General features: G+C 42.7%; 1 protein-coding gene across 11 annotated transcripts in view; it reads right to left on the bottom strand.

Annotated features, from left to right (window-relative positions):
- The window catches only part of GULP1 (GULP PTB domain containing engulfment adaptor 1), a 170670-nt gene that overhangs the window by 50756 nt on the left and 107552 nt on the right, over window positions 1–12362 (bottom strand). The gene's annotated exons all lie outside the window — the stretch shown is intronic.

Raw genomic sequence — 12362 nt, 5'->3', positions numbered from 1 at the left:
GAATGGAAACTCGTTACACTTTGGGTTGCACTCTTCAGCATTACGCATCTATGAAATGCAAGGTAAAAGAAACTTTGAAGCTGGATCTGACAAGAAATATTTGAAAGCTATAATTTAATAAACACTCTTCAACACTCATCAGTACCATGTTTGCCTTATATATTCTAAAAGGACAATAACAAACACTTCATAAGGCCTGACTGATAGGACGTTAAGATCTTTTGTAAATCAGTTTCATATTCCAGGCTGCTGCACTTGCAATTTCAAAGGGGAAATGGCACAAAGGCTTCTGCAGTTTGGCTTTACACAGTCTCAAGGTGTGTGAAGAGATGTCCCTTAGAAAAGATAACTCGTTGCTGTTCCTGCAGTGAACCTTGCCTTCCTTAACATTTGTTCTGCTTTTGACAGATGTACTTATCAGCTAAACGAACACAAACTTGAGTTGTCTGTTTTCCACCTCCTTCTATTCTTTAGGCTGCTTTCCCAGGTTTTTCAATGTACCCGTTTGCATGTTTATCCAGCTTTATAGCTGTTTTTTATCTTCATGTTGTTGCTGTTTAAACACATTCATAGTAGGCACACTCATGATGTCAACAATCTAATTCCAGCCAATAAAGTATACAGCCGGAGTCAGCCTCAAACTTACAGAACAACTTTCCCTCGAGTTAAACCTTGGAAAAATATTGTTTTGGGTATGAACAAACCCCAGCAACTGTACTTCCACTGAAGCTCCACAGTTCAAATTATGTTAGTCTGGATGTCCCCCTTACTGCGTGTCAATGGCTCATGCAGACAAGTGCTAATGAGTCTAATTCATAGAATTCTAAAAGAGAGTTTTGTCAAAGCAAGTGGATAATATATAATCAAAGCAGGGGGAAAGGAAGCTTGGAAGGACCACAAATAGCTTATTGCCTCTGGGAACATTAATTTTGTTCTATTTCTTTGTGCACAAATAAATGTGATTCATTTCCGTTTTTAAGCCGAGCCAATAAACATATCCTTGACTAGCCTAATCACAATGGCTATTTCAAATCAATAGCATGGAGGAACCACATAACCAAGCCCTGGCACAATTAATTGAAACCAAATGTACAAAACTCAGTGAAGCTTCAGATAAAAACCATGTCCCATCTACTAAGCTACTCTGGTTTTCTTCAGGAAGAAAATAATGAAGGGCCCTCCCCCCCATACAACTGCTGACTTTTCTTTTTGCAGCTTATAAGATATGTTTTCTTCTAAGATAAGGATACTGGTGTCGTTTGACAAGAAAGAGTACCTACGTTTGAACAGAAATTTATGACAATGGCATTTGAGTGCTTCTTAGCAAGTCATTAGGAATGCTTTTCAAGTCACTGTTTCAATCTTTAGATGGTGACTGGGAATAAGGGCTGCAATCCAATGCATAAATAGACTGTTTCATTCCCTTACCTTCAATGCGATTTAAGAAGCACTGAAGCCATGGTGATACACTTGAATTCCCCCTCCATTTGAGCTAATATATTTAAATGATCCTCCCCAAGCATAGAACAACTTGCCTGCCCAAAGAGGTGTTAAGGATTTAAAGGCAAACGAATGTTTAAAGAAGGTGTTTTATTATTACCTGCTTTACTCATCCTTTTTACAGAAACAACACAATATGCTTCCTGTACACTGCAGTGCATTTTATTGATGACAATATTAAAACCACATTCAAGTATTTCCTTTAAGTATTCCTCCTGGTTGTGAAGCAGGAGAGGCTGCCGGGTGTGTGGGTGTGTGGGTGTGTCAGCCTCTGAAGACAAGAAGAGATTCATCTCAGAGTCCCCTTCAGGTCAACAATGCGGCGGTGAGATAGGGGACACAACATGTCCTATAAGTCATTGCCTGTGTGGGGTGGCAAAGTGTAAGGCAGGGGTCAGCAAACTAAGGCCCGGTGGCCGGATGCGGCCCACCAGGCTTGTTAATCCAGCCCGCGAACCTTGCAGACCCTCCCGCCCACTCGGTCAGCTAAACTGGCGTGGCGCGGAGGCCTCGCTGCATGGGGACTGACTTCCACGGCGCTGCTGCAGCTTCGGATTGGCCACAGGAAGCTCCTGCAGCCAGTCCGAAGCTGCGGATGCCTCTGGGCAACGCCCCTTCCTTCCCACTTAGGCGGACGCGTATGGCCAAGAGCCGAGCAGGAGGAAGCAGTGGCAGTGGGGAGGCTAGGGCAGCAGCATGGGCTCTGTGCCCCGCAGACCCCTGGCAAAGGCAGAGGATGACAATGCTGCCAAAGACGAGGTGGCGTCGTCAGCTGCAGATTGAGTGGTGGTTGGGGGGGGTCCTTTCAGGAGGGGGAGTGCATTCAGGAGAGGGTAGGTCCGGCTCCCCACAAGGTCTGAAGGACAGTGGACCGGCCCCCTCCTGAAAAAGACCCCTGGTGTAAGGAGTAATAACAGGTGAAGTGGGAATGTGTTGAAGCGAGCAGCAGCAGGCAAGGTTACTCAAACCAAAAAAATGCACTTGCCACACAGAAGGAGTGCTATAAGTCAGATCTCCACTGGGCAATACTCAGTTCCTGCCAGTTATTCTCAAGACCCCAAATTCAGAAAATGCTGAAGCCTTGCACCAAGACAGTCCCAGGCACAGGGGAAAGCAGCTTTGCCTGCGGCTAGTTAATACATTATCAGATGCTGAGAACAGGCAAGAGCAGGAAACAGCTATGCCAACCATGTGAGCTCCCCAGAGTATCTGGTTAGCTTCTGTTGGAAGGTCCATAGACCTGATTCAGCAAGCAATTCTTTCAGTGCCTGAATCACTGCATGCACCCAGTTCATGGAACCTTGCCATTAATCCATCACAGACTTACCGGTTCTTAGAATGAAGTTTAGCAGTGCTTTTATCACCAGTCTTGCGAGCTGATTGTGATTTTTAAAATACCGCTCTGCACACGTTTTAAGTGTGCCTCTTTTTAAGGCAATAAAGTTGGTCTGATTCCGTGCATACCAATATTGTATAGGAATAAACTCTATAATAAATAATAGTTGGCTCTCTCATAGACTAGCCGCCAAAGAAACAATTATGGAATCTTAAGTTCCTTTTAGATTATTTTAGGGCACCCTCAGAAGGTTGTTTACAGCTACACAGCGAATCTCCATCTGTGAGTGCTACTCTTTCCCCGCACAAGCCACCTTAATTAACACCACGTCACGCTGTTACAATTCTGTTTCTTTCACATCTCACTGACAGTGTGAACTAGTATGATTATATTATGCAATCTGGCTTCTTAAATCCAAGCATTTGAAAAGACCATTTATTAATTAGCATTCTGACTTTCATTTACATTTTTACATTTTTTTTAATGGAATTCTCGTTCCCCGCGAATAATACCATATTTTTTGCTCTATAACCTGACCATAACACGCACATCGTTTTTAGAGGACGAAAACAAGGGGGGGGGGGAATTCGAATGAAACAGTGGATGTATCATTTTTGTGCTTCATGCTGTGGCCACAGACATGTGATCTGATGGTGAATTTGGGGTGACCCAATGCAAAGATCCTGAGGATCCATGTGGATCCATGCTTTGTAACCACGTTTTTGTACCATTGCAGCCCCAGGCAACAGTGGGTGCGTGATTTTTTTGTTGCCGGGTGTAGCCATGGACATGTAATGTGATCTGATGGTGAATTTGGGGTGACCCAATGCAAAGATCCTGAGGATCCATATGGATCCGTGCTTTGTAACCACGTTTTAAGTGGGGAGGGAAGGAAAAATACAGAAGGGACAAGGAGCACGAGAGGGGTGTGCAGAGAAGCAGCTGGCTAAGAATGCAGGAGAGGGATTTAACGGGAGGGAGGAAAGGAAGGCAAAAGTTTCCCCCCACCCACCCAAACCAGCCCCCCCTCTCCCACCTGCATGTTTTCCGGCTGCCTGCGAGTCCCTAGAAAGCATTAGAGCACGGAGAGGAATTAGAAGGAAGGACGGGATCCTTTCCTTTCCTCTCTGCTTGCCAGGAGGGCAGGGGATTTCTCTGCTCTTTGTTCCGTTTGAGCAAACACAGCAACGAAACAGAAGAGGGTGGGCAGTAAGACCCTGAGGCAGAATGCAGGAAAGCTGCAGCTTCCTCTCTTCAGGCTTCCCTCCTCCTGATTTTTGCCCCTGCACTCGCGCCAGTCAGCTCCAGGGACCACACATTTGCTCAATAACACGCACAGACATTTCCCCTTACTTTTTAGGAGAAAAAATCTGTGTGTTATAGAGAGAAAAATACGGTAGTTTTCAAAACTCAGCTGTGAAGCCAATTCCCAGGTTTTATGAGATTCAGCTCTTAAACAAACTCGAAATGTATGGGAAATAGGAGCCCTCTACCAAGCTTATGCTTCGCACATTATTATTTTTTGGACAGTGAAAATTGTTGGCTCATAAAATGTTAAAAGATACATTATGGCATTGCACTGAGAAGACTCTTCCTCAGTGCCTATGGCTGTGTGTTTTGTGCAATTACCAAAAAGCTAATTTACCATAAACATTGTATGAATGAGCCAGTAACATGGGACTGCAGGACATTCTCCCTATTTATCAGCAGGAACGGAACCTGCAGATGTCTGTCTGTTCATTTTGGAATATCAATTACATTAACATGACTCAGTTCCTTACTGGGCCATCACTCACTGCTGGTCCCCTAACTAGCAGGTATTGATTTCTGTACTTCACACTTCTTCATTTGTGTCCCAAACTGACCCCATTGCCTTTGGCTGAGGGACACACCATGACCTATATTTAAAAGCACCCCTTATCACCAATTAGTCACACAGCACCTTTCTGTCTTTGTAACACTTTCAATTTGCTTAGATCTCATTTGATGCTTAACTCTCCTCATTCCTCAGCCAGAGGTCACCTTATTGTTCCTGCTTCCAGCTCAATTACCATTACTGGCAAATCTCTTAGTAATCTGTCTACCGTGCCATTATTCAGAACAGCTGTGTTATCTCACACTTTTAGCTTATTGATTTTCCTGTAAACCAGAGAGATGAAAATATTTTCCTTTAACATTGCCTCAACACTTGAGTTGCCAAATCAACTTTCTGCAGGGTTTCCTAACTGTGTAGCATTTGATCAAGTTGAAAATGTTCACAAATAAGGATGTAAAATAGACATACTTCACCATCATGTTAGTTATGTAGCCGATATGTCCCTGCTTACCTGTCTTAGTATTTTAGGGCAGCCTTCCACAACTTGCTGCCCACCAGATGTTTTGAACTACAGCTCCCATCAGCCCCTGCTAACAGGGCCAGGCTGACTGGAGTTGAGTCTAAAACATCTGGAATGTACCAGGTTTTAGAAGGCTATCATATGGAGAGAGCAGTATGAACAACTGGGTTTGTATCCTGAACCCAACCCCCCCCCCCGGTAAGTTGGATTCTTCAGGCTATTTCACCTCAATGATTTTATTTAAGGGCTCCACAATTGGCCATGAAAGCACAAACTCTAGAGCTTGGGAATGAATTGAATGTTGCCAAATTGGTTTTATGCACCCCCCCAACACATCTCCTTCAGAGCACATCTCCTTCAGAGCAAACAATTCCAATAATAATAATAATAATAATAATAATAATAATAATAATAATAATTTATTATTTATACCCTGCCCATCTGGCTGGGTTTCCCCAGCCACTCAGAGTGGCTCCCAACAGAATATTAAAAACACAATAAAACATCAAACATTCAAACTTCCCTAAAGAGGGATGCCTTCAGATGTCTTCTAAAAGTCAGATAATTGTTTATTTCCTTGACATCTGATGGGAGGGCATTCCACAGAGTGGGCACCACTACCGAGAAGGCCCTCTGCCTGGTTCCCTGTAACCTCACTTCTTGCAGGACCTCAGTGCCTGGGCTGGACGATGGAGGTGGAGACGCTCCTACAGGTATACTGGATCGAGGCCATTTAGGGCTTTAAAGGTCAGCACCAACACCTTGAATTGCGCTCGGAAACGTACTGGGGGCCAATGTACGTCTTTCAGGACCTGTGATATATGGTCTCAATGAAACAAATACATATTTAAAATACCCACTAACAATTCCATCATAGCGTTAAAACATCCTCAATTAAAATATACAATAAAACAGTCAAAAAGCATAATGTTTTTAATCTATGTAAGCCTAAAGCATACATCTGTACTGTATCCACTGATGGAGGGCATTCCACAGGGCGGGCACCACTACCAAGAAGGCCCTCTGCCTGGTTAACATTCTATGGCAGAAGAAAAGAATTTCAGTCCTCCTGTGTACCTACAATCTGAGAAGGTGCCTTTAAATAAGGAAAGCAGCCTGAAAAAACACTGGATCATAGAATTGCAGGTTTGGAAGGGACCCCGAGGGTCATCTAGTTCAACCCCCTGCAATGAAGGAACCTCAACAAAAGCCAGCTCTAAGACCTCTTTTGCCCTCAACCGCAAGGGCTCTCCACTAGCTCAAAACACATTCACTGTGCATGCCAGGACACAAACACACACTATGGTTAATGTAGGCGGGGAAAGTAAGGAAAATGAAGGCATCTATTCCTGAATGTATTACCTCGAAAGTGCTTAGAGCTTACATGAAGGTTGGGTCATATCTTCAATTCTGTTCTCCCCTCCTCAAGCATTCTGTTACAATGCCACAAATAGGAGCGCTGGTGAAATTTCCTTACGTTCTATGTAAGCTATGCAGTGTTTCCCCTTCCTTTTAAGTCTTCTCCATTCAAGCACACCACTCTGTTAAGTCTCCAGTGAGCAAAGAGATTCATGAAATCTGACGAGAACATAAAGGGTGGAAAGCCCAGCTTAAATGTGACTTCAGACCTCAGGCAAGATTCATGAAGTGGCAATAATTTAATGGGTAATACCTAATAAGCTCTCTGGTGGCTTGACCCATCTCCAAGGAAAATTAACGGCTATTAGCTTTACTGTAGTTAGAGCACAGCCAGGTTCAAAGGGCCTGCAAAGCAGCACTGTAAAAACTTTCAAGAAACGGCAATTTTCTAAATTTATGTAACACTGATCATTGTCTAACTTTTCATTGCTGTATGTAGCATCTTATTCGAATCCCTAGTAGGATTTAACTTCCTTCCGCAGGGCCTGTAAGATAGAGCTATTCTGCCTGGCTTTCAATTTGAACTTAGCCTGATTTTTATTCCCCTTCCTTCCCTCCCCCTTCCCTTTTTATTAAGATTACCCGCTCTGGTATCCCACAGCTATTTCTCCCCTGGTCTCCTCGCTGGCCCAAATAGGACTAATTTAGCCAGCTAGCCCTGGTGATCATCTAATGTTTATTGGATGGATTTCCCCCCTAAATTGATTTTTGAATTCTGAATTTATTGTTATTCACGTTTTATACTGTATTTTATGCTGTTTTTTGTTGCAGCAATTGTTTTAAATTTGTTGTTAGCCGCCCTGAGCCCGGTTTTCTGACCAGGAAGGGTGGGGTATAAATAAAAATTTATTTATTTATTATTATTAGTATCCACTGAAATGAATTTCACTAACACTTCAGTATTTCTATTCGTTGCTTCAGGACTGAACTTTCTACTCAGCTTATTCTACTAAAATCATCAAACACATCTTGTCAAAGGTTTATAGTCCTAAATAGCAACTGCCCTAGTCTTATCACAGAAAGGGTTTGTGAGATGTTATCATTGAATCATAGAATTGTAGTGTTGGAATGCAGGAATCTCAACTGGGTTTATTTGTTTAGAGAGCTATCCTATGCATAGCCGTCTGGTATAATTTAACAGTTCAGAGGTACAGTACATCTCTCACTTCATGCACCAGTTATTGCTGTGCACTAAAATTTGTATGCAAAAATGTAGTATAGTATTCAGGCTGGAAGGTGACAATCTTTCTCCCATATGGTACAAATATAACAACTTGGCAAGTATATTTGGAACTGTGTTATGTGCTGAACAAAATACATTTATGGTATCTCATAGGCAAATCTGTTTTCTAGATGGTAAGGACATTTGTGTACAGTTAAGGCTTCAGAAATCTGAATTGATTGTACCAATATTCAGACTCCAAAACACTGGTTATGTTCAAGATAAGCAACCAAGTCAAAATCTATTTCAGCTGATAAATGTAAAGACTGGCTCTGTTCCGTGCTTACTGTTGACTGCTGCTTCCTATAGACATGTACAACATTCCCTATACGTATTTATTTATTAGATTTCTTACCTGCCCTTCATCTTGAGATCCCAGGGTGGGTTACAATGACAATTTAAAATATGGTATCAAAATTCATGAAAGCAAGTTACAGTCAAGAGTATTTACTGGAGAGAGGGCTGCCAACCAGGTGTACCCAGTTCACTGTACATGGATTGGGGCCTTCAGTAACCCTTGTGATCAAGTTTCCAAGACCAATGATCTGGCCAAGATGCAACCTGTTTCAATGACCAAAGTTCCCTTGTAAAGGGGTGGTTCTCCTCTGATGGCCCACTTCATCTCAATGTTATCCTGACCTCGACAGAATACCTAGCCTTGTCACCTGGAACCACACTGAGCATCCAGAAATTCATCATATTCCGTAAGTCCCTGGGAATAGATCACCTTAATGGGTCCACCACCCCTGCAGGAGAGCAAGATTACCATAGGTCCACATTTGACCAGGGAGGTGTCTGTCCACAGCTGTCCATGGAGGTGCAGGTCAAATCTGTGTCCAGGGCAGCTGTCTACTAGCTCCAACTGGTACCCAGGCTGAGAGCCTACCTGCTCACAGACTGTCTTGCCAGAGTGGTGCATGCTCTAGTTATCTCCTGCTTGGACTATTGCAATGCGCTCCACGTGGGACTACCTTTGAAAGTGACCCGGAAACTACAACTAATCCAGAATGTGGCAACTAAACTGGTGACTGGCAGGGGCCACCAAGATCACATAACACCAGTCCTGAAAAGCCTACATTGGCTGCCAGTACGTTTCCAAGCACAATTCAAAAGAAGAATGGCAGATGGAACTGATGGAGTATGTGGAGATGGCTAAACTGACAGGGAAGATCCAAAATCAGGAAGATCAAGTATTTATACAGTGGTACCTCGGGTTAAGTACTTAATTCGTTCCGGAGGTCCGTTCTTAACCTGAAGTACCACTTTAGCTAATGGGACCTCCTGCTGCCGCCGCGCCGCTGGAGCACAATTTCTGTTCTCATCCTGAAGCAAAGTTCTTAACCCGAGGTACTATTTTTGGGTTAGCGGAGTCTGTAACCTGAAGCGTATGTAACCCGAGGTACCACTGTATTCTGTTGGGAGCCGCCCAGAGTGGCTGGGGAAACCCAGCCAGATGGTTGGGGTATAAATAAATTATTATTATTATTATTATTATTATTATTATTATTATTATTATTATTGGATAATTTGAGTCTCTTCATTCCTGTTGGGCTGGGCTGGAAACTGCGGGGCAGTACCATCCTCTGACCATCAGCAGTGCTAGAGCTGCAATGCAGCAGAGATCAAGTCCGCAGCTCCCCAAGCTTGCAAACTACTGTACTACAATGGGAAAGGGAGCAAGGTGCCTGGGAGCCCTGCCTGACTTCCAGGCTTAGGAACTTTTGCATATGATTTTTATTGTGTTGGAACATTATTTCATCATATTCCTAATTTACAACTTTGTTTTTGCATAGTGTTTTGTACAATGTACTTACAAGACAAATGTGCTATTAGAAAGGCTGATGAAATGCTGTTTATAAAGCAGCCTTAGCAAAGTAAAAGAATCGCAGACACATTGCTGATTTCAATGGGAATGTTAAGCAGAAGCCCAACAGCACTTAATTGGCCGGATTGTGCCCCATAGTTGGAACCAATATACTGCAGTAAGACCTATTTCTCTGCACTGCAATTCACAGTCCATGAAACACAGCATAGCAAACTTTATCTTAAGTGATCTCTGCCAATTTACAGCAAGTGAATACCTGCCCCTTAGCTACCTTATTGTGGCTGCAGCAGAAAATAATCCCCACTGGGGGGTTTGGGGAGCGGTGAGTTTTATAAACTACCGGTATCTGTGTGCATTTGTGTTTTTTGAAGAAGAAGAAATCTGATAAGTAGAGTGCAGTCTTAGAAAGATTCCTTAGAGTAAAATAATGTTTTTTATGTATGGCTCATCTCAACAGTGCTGTGGTCTAAAACGTCATAAACTTATATCTACTAATTCAATTCCAAACTCGACATTGACTCACAAATCAAAAGACTTTTTTTTGTTCAGTATCTTCCCTTAACTGAAGTACTGCAAATGCTCTTATTTCACAACCCATAACAATAGTTTCAGAACGCCAGGCAGAGTTTGCTTACTATTTGAACTAATGCATAAATGTGAAAAAGCCTGTTAGGAATTCTAGACCTGCTGTCCTGCCTTGTATATACAGTTCTTACCAATGACAAATACAAGTAAACATTTATTTATCGTCAATTTATGCATTTCTTGTAAATGAGAACATGTAGCACTTCTAGAGAACTTTACTGTAAGTTGAGTAACATTTTAAAACCAATCATTGATTGTTAAGGGTTTTCAATAGAACACTGATTTTAGTGATAAACGTCACAGCATTTGGAAATGATGATTAAAGGAACAATGTCTTACTTTTACTCTCTTTACATAAAAAAGCCAGCCGACCAGCTGCTTCTGAGCTATTCATGCCTCACATCATTTCCCCTGCAGTTCTTAAAATATATATTTGTTCCAGAACTGATTCATATACCCCACAACTATAGACCCAACTAGACATGACATAGATCTGCTATTACGAAACGTTTTTAAAAAAACAAAAAACTAATTATCAGCCCCCAGTGGCTGGCCTGAAGATCAGTTAAGTGGAGCTCTCTAGAAGAGGCCATTGAACTTAGCATCTGCACATGTCTTTTTCCTCCAGTAGATCTAATAGCAGCCTTGGGAGCAGTGTGTGTATGTAATATTTGGGAATGAGCACAGAGGTAAGGTTTCAAAACTTTCTACAAGAGCGCATCATCCACATTCTTCAAAGCAGCCACCTGGGGCCACTTAGTATAACAGAGGCTGTGGAAGAACCTAATCACGAGGTTTACCACATCCCTTTGGCTCGTGGAAATGACTTGAGAAAAAGGATTTTGAATTTCCATCAGCAAAGACGCTACTTTACAAATCACAGGCCAGTAGCTCAAACAGGCCAGAAGCACCACGCGATGTATGTAGCCATCGTGAGGCTGTGCTGTTTTGAGGAACAGCTGAGGATATTCTTTCGGATACTCTTCCACGTGAAATACTCCTTACATATATGAAACTGGGGACGTAGGTGGTGCTGTGGGTTAAACCACAGAGCCTAGGACTTGCCGATCAGAAGATCAGCGGTTTGAATCCCCGCAACGGGGTGAGCTCCCATTGCTCGGTCCCTGCTCCTGCCAACCTAGCAGTTTGAAAGCATGTCAAACTGCAAGTAGATAAATAGGTACCGCTCTGGCGGGAAGGTAAACGGTGTTTCCGTGCACTGCTCTGGTTCGCCAGAAGCAGCTTAGTCATGCTGGCCACGACCCGGAAGCTGTACGCCGGCTCCCTCGGCCAATAAAGCGAGATGAGCGCCGCAACCCCAGAGTCAGTCACGACTGGACCTAATGGTCAGGGTCCCTTTACCTTTATATGAAACTAGCAATTTAGGGAAAGGTCTCACCTAGACAAATTAGTTATGAACTTGTAGGGAGCATGTTATGTTTACAACCCTACATGTTCTGTGTGTTTTAATACAGTTAACCACCCTGTGATCCTTGGATGAAGTGCAGTATATAAATGTAAAAAATGATGGTGATGGTATCTGAAATGATACTGCCCCACAACAGATACATCTTGTGAGGCACCTGCTTAAGCTTTCTAACAATATATTTTGGTAATTCCACAACAAACGCCTATTGCCTATTAATGCTGTTCTTAAGCCCCATCTCCACTTCTTCACAGTCCAGTATCTACACCAGAGGAGCTACAACTACATTGCTAAAGTCCAATCTAAATTTTGAGTGCCATTTTTATTTTATTTTTCGCCTGCAACTAATTATCTACGAACTGACAGCACAAACAAAAAAGTATCAGCACACTATATTGGACAAATACTTGGCAGTTCCAAATCTGCTGGTAAATCGTATAAGCATTAGTTGCAAATCAGCCCCAGATTTACATGCATTTGATCCCTACTAAAATCAACAAGGGCACCCATAGTAACTGCACACTAGAGACTGCAGTCAACATGCTTTTTCCTTTTGATCTTTCTGTAGAGTTGCGCTACTGCCAACCTCGGTGGCAATTCTCTGGCTTCCACATATTTTGTTTACTGTGATATCCTCTCCAGGATAATTCAGCCAACATCTGCTTTGAGTGTAGCTGGAAACTGCTTGGGTTAAATGATTTATCCGGAACATT

Source organism: Podarcis raffonei, chromosome 1 (genome assembly GCF_027172205.1).
Source record: "Podarcis raffonei isolate rPodRaf1 chromosome 1, rPodRaf1.pri, whole genome shotgun sequence".
NCBI lineage: Eukaryota > Metazoa > Chordata > Lepidosauria > Squamata > Lacertidae > Podarcis > Podarcis raffonei.
Note: the sequence above shows the minus strand (reverse complement) of the source record. Positions and strands in the feature narration are given on the sequence as shown.